The sequence below is a fragment of the Nestor notabilis genome, unplaced genomic scaffold (genome assembly GCF_000696875.1).
Source record: "Nestor notabilis isolate BGI_N333 unplaced genomic scaffold, ASM69687v1 scaffold16497, whole genome shotgun sequence".
Lineage (NCBI taxonomy): Eukaryota > Metazoa > Chordata > Aves > Psittaciformes > Psittacidae > Nestor > Nestor notabilis.
This window is the reverse complement of record NW_009938004.1, coordinates 1-9918: the sequence shown is the minus strand read 5'-3', so window position 1 is coordinate 9918 and position 9918 is coordinate 1. Positions and strand designations below refer to the sequence as shown.

General features: G+C 36.2%; 1 long non-coding RNA gene across 1 annotated transcript; it reads right to left on the bottom strand.

Moving 5' to 3' along the window:
* Positions 1–5990: 5990 nt before the first annotated feature.
* Positions 5991–9725, bottom strand: LOC104409283. The gene is made up of 2 exons (XR_719938.1): positions 9619–9725; positions 5991–6750 (listed from the first exon to the last, which is right to left on the bottom strand). It is a non-coding gene; the product is annotated as an uncharacterized LOC104409283 (long non-coding RNA).
* Between the last annotated feature and the right edge of the window lie 193 nt (positions 9726–9918).

Genomic DNA, 9918 nt, shown 5'->3' with positions numbered 1-9918 from the left:
ATGTGTCTGTGTGTATTTAAAAGATATGCAAAATGAAATCAAACTATTACATTGCAAAAAATCCTAACGTGTATTACTTGGTTTTAAGCAGGACATACAAACAGCAGATCTTCCACACTGCTCAGCCTCAAATCCTGACTTGGTTCCCTTCTGCTAGTGAAATACAATCTTGCTTTGGCCAGGATTATGTTTGCAGCAGTGATCCTCTTCTGCATCACCCATCTGTTCCCTTAAGGAGAATCACAGTTTCAGACTGCCCAAAATCAGTATGTTCCAGGCAGTATTTGCCCTTTGTACCTTGTCAGAAACTCTCACTATTCCTTGAGCCCACGAGTCCTATGGGGCATACCTGTGTATAGTTCTTTAATGGAGGTACAGGTCCTGAGCTCACTTGTTAGTTTACAGGTAGGGCTTACAAGGAAGGGAAAATCTTACCTTTCCTTATCTTGTTCTTTTTTCACTGCCTTCACCCCTGTTTCCAGCCCTGTGGTACACCATTCAGTTGTACTGGTGAGATCTCCCCTTCTCTTCAGTAGCAAGGTTTATGCTCCTTCAGTTCCACTTAAAATTATGACGCAAGGAAAGGCAAATCATGAAATGAGAACACAGACATGAAAGAAATACATTACTGAGGTATTCCTGCCTAACATGTTCATGTTGCAAACACTGGCATCGCTATGAGGGGTTCAACGCTGCCTTCTTGAGAAAGGTTTCATGTGATTTAGTTTATTATTCCAAAAGACCAAACTTGTGACGATGTGACTGTACATGCAAACTAAACAGCAGCCTTCTGGTATCTGAAGGGGGCCTATAAGGGTGTTGGGGAGGGACTCTTCATTAGGGACTGTAGCGGTAGGACAAGGGGTAATGGGTTTAAACATAAACAGGGGAAGCTTAGATTAAATAGAAGGAAGTTCTTTACAGTGAGGGTGGTGAGGCACTGGAATGGGTTGCCCAAGGAAGCTGTGAATGCTCTAACCCTGGCGGTGTTCAAGGCCAGGTTGGACGGAGCCTTGGGAGACACAGTTTAGTGCGAGGTGTCCCTGCTCATGGCAGGGGAGTTGGAACTAGATGGTCTTAAGGTCCTTTCCAACCCTAACTATTCCATGATTCTACGATTCTATGAATCATAAAATTCCAGGAATTTATTGACGTGTTTTAATCGGGACTTGAACCTGTGGAGGATAAATTTGTTCCCTGATGAGATTCGGTCTTAAATTAATATTTATGCTTAAATTAATATTTATCCTCAAGAAGAAATACAAGCAAGCAAACCTCTTTTAAAAAATGCAGGACTTACTGTCTCAAAGAGCAAGATATTCTCTATTAACTATGAAAATGATTCATGCATAAATATAGCTTTTCCTGGACAGCTGAGAAGAAAAAAATATTCAGAAACTGGAAAACCTATCTCTTATCATCACTTTTCCAGCCTATGCAGCATTTCTGGCTTGAGCAGCTCAATATGCAGAACCATCAAATATTCATGCAAGCCTTTTGTTATTCTCTTCAAATCTTTTTTATTTAGTATGATTGGGATCTAGTGGCAAAATTTCAGATGTTGCTGTGCTATTCCTACAAGTGTGGCAGCTGCTTTGAAAGGAGCTTGTGTTTGACATTACCTCACCACTTCTAGAGAAGATACATCGTCCCCATATCATCCCTTTCAGCTATGGGAAGTTCATCAATGCTAATTCAGAGAGCAACTAAAATGATCTTCTCTGGGGCATTTATATGGCCAAACTCCACTTGACACGGGGAAAGACTCCGCAGCAGCTTGTAGAAGGTAGAACCACTTTCTCAGGACAAACATGTTCCTGCAGAATACCTGCAAGTCTCCTGGCCAATACTTAGACTTCTGTAAGCCAAAGGTGGTCTGCATCTCTCCTGTCTCACTGTAACCAGCAGAATCACTGTAACCAGCTCTCTCAGTGTACCAGCAGAATTGCTTACCTGTCACCATCACTGCTAATAACTTAAATAGAGAGGTAACCCTCTGAAATCTTGTAATCCTCCACAGATATCTGAAAGAACAAGAAACTATAGTTGAAAATCTCAAAAAGATGAATATATAGTTGAAATTTTCAAAAACTCCTGGAGTTCCTTCCTCATAGGAAAGTCAGAACAACTCATGCGGGGCAGAAAGAGCTGTTAAATATATTAAACGTTTTGAGCTTTTTCTCTTCAATTGATATCTACCCAAAGAGGAAGCAGTGCTGAAATGTGATATCACCTGGAGACATAAATTGGTTTGCTGCTTAACAGTGTCTATTTGCAGGGTTTCTGTGTGACTCAATGGAAGTAGAATGTTGGGTGTTTTTAAGAGAGAGCTTGTATAAACACCACCTTTCTTCTCCTGGGAGGAAAAGCATTATAGTCTGGTCTTTTATAGCTTAGCTGAATTGAGCTGTACTCTTCAGAAAAACAGCTGTATTCATACTTGTGGTAACCCAGAACTGAGTAATTGAAAAATGCATTGGATGTTAAGAGCAGAAAGAACTCTATAAACTTTTGCCATTGATTGTTATAGGAAGTACAGTACAGGAATGTTCTGTCCTAAAATCTCCTATACCAACTGAAAGTGAATTACAACCATGATCACATTCAACAAATACTTATGGCCAACGGATACGTATTGCAATTTAAACAAATGCACTATGACAAGATTAATAATGGCATATTTTATTAAAATATAATTTGTAGATATATTTCCAATCATGTTAGAAATCCTCTTGCTTTATTTTAACTCCTGTGGGGAAAAAAGTCATTAATATTTAGAAATATGAAATTTGCAAACCATTTCAGTGCCTCCTGCTTTTAACACAACACAGAACTCTATAATATGTTTACCTCAGGAATGAGGCTGGCTTAAAAACTCTCTTTTCTCTCTCTCCACCTCTGCTGTAGACATCCATCCCCACAACTGCAGTGCAGTTCACTATTGCCTAAATCACACTGATTGAATGGTTTACGTGGTTGTGCTGAAAACATAAACACCACTACAATCCTGCTGAGGGATAATAAACCTTGCACACAAAAAGAAAAAAAAAAAAGAGGAGATGTGGGTAGGGGAAAATGAGTGGGAAGGATTTGTTGCTCAAGCAATTTTTAGATCTGTTTCATAACATGCCATTAGTACTATTGATGGGGCAGAGTAAACTGTGAAGAAAATGCAAAACTGAGGATGTAAGGCTGGAAATTTCTTAAATTGGAATTTTCATTTAACTACATACTCCTTTTTGTGCAGCAAAAAAAGGAACCACATTGATTCATCTGCAATTGGTTTTCTTGCTTCTGAATACAGGACAGTTCCAAGTTTTGACTAAGCACAGAAGAGTCTGTAGAAATTAAGATCCATGCAACTTACCTCAGGAAGAGTTAGTGTAGGCTGTAGACAAAGAATATGGAATAAAACAAATATGCACAGAGTTTGAAGTGAATTGATTATGACCGATGTGCTGTGGGAAGCTCATCTACTGCTTTGGCTTGTGCTGTTGATGAAAAACTGCCATTATGGTATGTGTTGTCATCAAGAGCATACAAAGAGCTGTGTAATAGCTAGTTAACTGAGAAACAAACACATTGTGAAATTGTATTTTGATTAATTTTCCTTAGTGATATCATGTTAATTGGTACTGCTATCAATTTCATTTAAATTACATTGCATCCACGTAAGTAAGGTAGTATTGTTATCAAGGTTTTACAGCATTAGCTACTGTAGCATTCAGGTATCAGTATCCTTAACAACAGTCAAACCGATATCAGACTAGCTTCTGCTGAGCTGTTCCAAATGACAGTGCAATAATGTGAATTCACCCAGTTGTTCTCTTGACTGATATGTTAAAAATATTACAAGTATGGCTCATGCTACCTGGCTCTTTCTTGACTGCGAAATTCTGATCTTAGACATTATTTTACTTTCTTATTCTTAGGAGATATTATTTCTGACACTAAACATTGAGTAAATGACATATTTGAAGCAATCTGTACATGGGCAATGATCAGGAGTCGTAATACGGTGGAACAAACTACCCAAAACTGAGGCACTGTACTTTTACCTCTGTGTGATTTGTAAAGGTACAGGCCAGAGGGAACTGTGTCATGAAAAAGGATAAGACTATCACTCTTCAGAGCTTGGATTTATTTTTTTTTTAATTATTCGTGGCAATCAGGTTTTTTTTTTTTTGTCACAGATTTGACAAAGACAGATTCTCTAATTAATATAACATCTCCAGATTATTCATTTTTAAATCTTACTCTTTGCTCTCATAATTTCTGCTAAAGGAACTATCTTCTTGAACATCTAAAAGGAGGTTGTACAAAAAATGCATGATACTGAGAACAGTCTGCCAGTAGCAACAACAACAGAAGGAACAAGTTTCTTCCATTTCAGGTTATAATGATTTGTCCAGTATAGGCAAGGAAAAACTATGTGACACAAACAATTAATAAGTACACAAAGTACACAAGTGTGTTTATTACATTTTTGCAAGCACTTTGTTCTACACTTCAAAAACGCCACCATCAAGCTGTTGGCACATTTATGTACAAAACAGATTAATTGTAATGCCTGCTACAAAGCATTCTTTGTGAAAATACAAACTCTAATACCAGAGAAGAGCCAAAAGCATTAACATCATTACATGAGTTTAAAAGACATTTTTTTAAAATCAGCACAAACGTTTTAAGACACAAAACTGAAACACTACAATATAGAATCCAAAAAGAGGTTCCTAATACTTTTTGCAGAACTGTAATATCGGTACTGCACATTATCAGAAAACTGTTGACCCTGTAGGACAGCCTAAGTGTAAAAAAAATAAACCCCCAAACAAAGCCCCGAATAAAAAAAAATCCCAAACAAGCAAAAGAAAATAACAAAAAAAATTCAATCAACTAATACTACTACTTAATGCATTATCATGCCACAAGTAACTATAGTATCACCCTCTACTTACTACAAGAATTGTTAAAAATTACTGATGATGCATGACTAGTAATAGTACAAAGAAGAGTTTTACTCAAGAAGTTTTATTAGAAATGCACTTACACTGAGAGAATTCACAATGGTCCAATAAGTGCACAAAACTACCTAAGATTTTTAACACTGACAAAAATGTCTTGTCAGGCTACATCACTTTAAAAGACACTTTACAGCATTCTTGTAGCATTAGAAATAGGCAAAAAAAAAAAAAAAAGAAAAGAAAAGAAAAGAAAAGAAAAAGAAAGAAAAAAGAAAAAAGAAAAGAAACAAAAAACAAACCCACCAAATTTGGTCCAATAATACTGACTTTTCTTAAATAGGATTTTTTGTTTTGTTTTTGGTACAGGTAATTCTTTCAAATTAAGATGACTTATCTTTCTGATAACATTTTCCTATCAAAATAAAGGATCAAATATATTACTATTCTTTCAAATAATAATATCTTTAGTGGTCTTTCACCTTACTTCAACGTAATACAGGTAAACCAATATGTGTAGGAAAGCTAGAAGCCAAGCTATAACATTTATGGAAGTCTTGTTTAATATATCTTTTACAGTTCAGACAGGTGCAATCCATTTAAATTTTTAAAGCAGGTAAAAAGACATCTGACTCCTATTTTCACTGTATTTTTGATATATTACTTTCATAAATGTAGCTAAGCAGTAATTTCTTACATCATCACATGAACAGCTCCAATTTAGCATAACCATCATTGAATTAAAGAGAGATCATTCTGTAAAAAACTATGGATAACTATATCACTAAATTAACAATTGTTTATATACCATAACTCTTTAACAGGTAGCCGTGGTATTGAATTCCTTCAAAAGGCAAGTGGCCATGCATTGTTAGCACCACGGTCTGCATGCTCACAATACAAACAGGAATTATCACCCATGAAACTTGGAACAAGAGAATATTCTTTAAAAACATCAATAATAATACAATGTTAACAAAGATAAGAAGCACTTTTTTCCTTTTTTTTTAGTATTTTTTTAACTTTTTTCTCTTTTTTTCTTTTTTCATTACCCACTACAAATTTAGAAATTGCACCCTTGATTGTTTAAAACATCAGTAGGACCTTCATTCAACAGGATCAGGGTCCATCTAGCAAGTTTTCCAAATATTAAGGAAAGTCATCAGAATGTTTTCTTCCTATATTGTACATCAGGTACAATGGTCCCTTTGAAGTATACCTGTAGTTAAAGTAGTTACTGAACTCAAAACCAAAAAGTATAAAAAGCTACTTTTTTTTCCAAAAACATATAAGAAACAATGCAAAAGGTGTTATGCATAACACATACAAAGTGATTAAAAAATCAAACACGTATTTGCATTTGACAATAGTTTAGTATCCTTGACCTAGCAGAACTAATTAGCTTAAGAGAATTCAGGAAAGGCTATTTAGGAGCTTTGTGGTAGAGAATGATCACACAAAGTAAGAACTAATTAAGAAACCAAGTGCTAGACAACCAAGAATTGTACATGGGTAATATGTAAGTCACCCAAACAATCTTTTGTGAGAAGCACTTTCAGTTGTTTTTAAAATGGTTGGACGGCCTTTAGTTAAACAACAAAGCATTCTTATGTTAAAAAGTAAGACAAGGTTTCTTTTATGTGTAAGCATTGAGCCGCTCTTTAGAGCGAGTAGAATGAATATCATGAAGCTCTTGTTCCTCCTTTGATTTGATATCCTCATATTTCTGCATTCTGCAAGCATCTTTCACATAGGCCCAGTTGGCAGACAAGACCATGAGATAATGAACCTATAACAGAAGTAACAGAAAGTTAGGAACCAAAAGAACTTATCAGAATAAAGCAACTTCAGACTTGAAAATTATATGATAGAGATTGATGATAGCTCTTTTGTCAGAAGGAGCTAAGCATGATTAAGTCAACAAGTAGAAGAGCAACCTGAAGCAAAGTTCAAGCGTGAACTGAAGAACTAAAAAACCAACAAATTATCCCTGCTTTACTACTTCAGCTACTCCACACATCTTCATGGAAAAATTAAAGATTTCAAGTAAAAAATACAATTTGAACATTCAAAAGATTGTAGACATGAGAATCCTAGAAGCGGGTAGCATTTGAGCAGTGTACTTGTATCTTCCCTATCTTTTAAAACACACCTACCAGAAAACCTTGCAGCTGAAGAATACACAATGAAAATGTAGGTACATTTCTTATCCTCACGAAAGATATGATAACAACCCAGTAAGAGACAAATTTAAAAGTAATGTATTGCAGTTTCACTTGGCATTTTTCTTCTAAAAAAAAAAAGACTAACTATTCTGAAGGTACATTGACCACAGTCTGACCTTCATTAAACTCCTGTTCTTTGCCTATCCCTTCCTTAAAATGTTACAGAACCAAACTTCTGGAATAAGTGTTGAAAACTCTTGGAGTTCACACTCACTACATGTAGGATGACTTGCCTGGAAACAAGTACTTTAGCTTATATAATCTCAAATAAATATCCATGTTATATAATGACATATATGCTTAACAGTCCCAACACCTTTGTTTTTTTTTTGTTGAACACAAAGTTCCTAGATAACATTGTCACACTAAGGAGGTCATCTCTAAGTGTCTGTCTAATTGAATTTCACACTTGCATGACCTGAGTAGCCTGAAGCCAGTGGGGCCCTGTCAACACTTACTCAAATTGAAGCAGGGCAGCTTCCAGAGTCTGCCTCAGGATGTTTTAATTACAGACATATGCAAGACAGCACACGGTCTTTGCATATTGACATATTCTGCCCTTGTTTTGGTTGGGATAGAGTTAATTTTCTTCCTAATAGTTGGCACAGTGCTGTGTTTTGGCTTTAGTCTGAGAATAATTCTGATAACACACTGATGTTTCAGTTGTTCCTAGGTGGTGCTTACCCTGATCAAGGACTTTTCAGTCTCATGCTCTGCCAGTGAGGAGGTGCATAAGAAGCCAGGAGTGAGAACAGCCAGGACACCTGATCCAAACTAGCTACATGGGTATTCCATATCATGGAACATCGTGTTTGGTATATAGTGGTGGGAGTTAGCCAGAAGTGGCTGATTGCTGCTCAGGATGTGCTGGGCATTGGTCAGCAATTGTGCTGTACATCACTGTTGTTTGTTTTTTCTTTTTTTTTAGTTTTAGATCTCTCCCTCTTTTTGTTATCTGCCTTTTCATCAATATTAGTAGTAGTATACTGTACTCTCTTAAACTGTTCTTAGCTCAACCCATGGTTTTCACCTTTTTCCAAATCTCCTCCCTATCCTACCAGGGCAGTTGCAGGCTGGGGTTAAATCACAACACATGCCTGCTTATATTTTAAAAGGTGAAAGTATGCTTCAACCTTTCAGAACTGTGGAATTGCATCTAGACTAGGGAGGGTTTTGGTTTTATTTTGTCTTTCCTTTCCTTTTGGGACATGTCATTGTATCAGGAGGGCAGAAGCAACTTTTTCTTCCCCTTATATACACCTAATACCCTGCAGAAGAGCACAATCATACTGGGAGAGAGGGACTAGACCACTTATACATTTCCCTTGTTCTTGTTTCAGGAAAATTGATTGCACTTCCATTTTACAGAACAAAACCTCTGTGGAAGTTGAAGAGTACGTCTCACATGGTAACTTTTGAGAAGGGGAATTCTCTCATAATTCAGTTTTGCTGTAGTGATTTTCGGAAAACATCACAGGCAGAATGCTTACTAGCTTTACAACACTTTTGGGATGGTAGAATTTACATTTAAACAACTTCATGCCTTCTGTTTCTATCTGACACAACATCGACAACAGTAAAATACGTATTACTTCAATGGTCATTTCTGTATCTGTTTATTACCTATACATGAGAAAGAACAGCAATGACCCCCCAACATTTCTGTTGAAACTGTCAGTGCTGTCACGCCTCCCCTATGCAGTCACAGAATCCAATAAAAGCATACTTGGGTGTGGGTAATCCTTCAAAAATAAGTGTGAGCCATCAAAGTGAATTCCTAGTGGATTAGTGCCTGATGTATCACATCTATGGCATCTTTGATATGATACTGTGACCTATACAGGTTTTTTTTTTAAACTTCATTGAAAGTATCATGTATTTAAGCTACGTGGCTTAATGTACCAGAACAACAGGGCACTAGCTCATGCACTCTTTTCTCAGTGGAACATTTTCATTGTCAAAATGTGATCAAATTCAAAATAATCTTCATTATTTAAAAAAAGAAAAAATTTGTCCTGACAGAAAAGCTGATGCACTCACATATATGCACAGAATTGACAAAAAGACTCTGCTCCTAAAATAGCAACATGGCAAACCTGTGAATACCCAGAAAGGCATAGACAATAAAAGTATATTAATATTGTCGTGAAACAGACACAAGAGTTCAGACACTTGCCTGAACACAGCAAGTGAACAGTAAAAATTCTTAGCATGTCCTAAAAGGTGTGGTTTTATTCAAAAAAGCAATCATGATCTACTTTAAAAGGAATCCACTAATATATTTTAAATAGAGATAAGAGAGAGTAGTGAATTACAGAATTATATTTTAGTAATAGCATTGAGTGACAGTATGGAAATTGAATAACTGATACTAAGCAACAACCAGAATGAATTAGCAATTCAGATGATGAAGAAAGTGCTAGGTAGCTTACCATAGCAATGACTGCTGCTCCAGCTCCAGCAAGTGCCACTATGAACAAGTGGAATGTCATGTTTAGCTGTAAAGGGGAACAAATAAAATGACTTTCATGGTGACACACTAAACAGAAACTGAACAAAATGTAAGAATAACATAGAGCAAATAACTACCTTCCTGGTGCCACCCCTCTACCAACTAATGATTACTGATACTTTTTCCAACAGACTGAGATCCCTACGTGACATTGTGCTTGTACTTGTTTTGTTACAATACTCATAGCAGGGATAAAGCATAATTCTATTTTAAGATATTA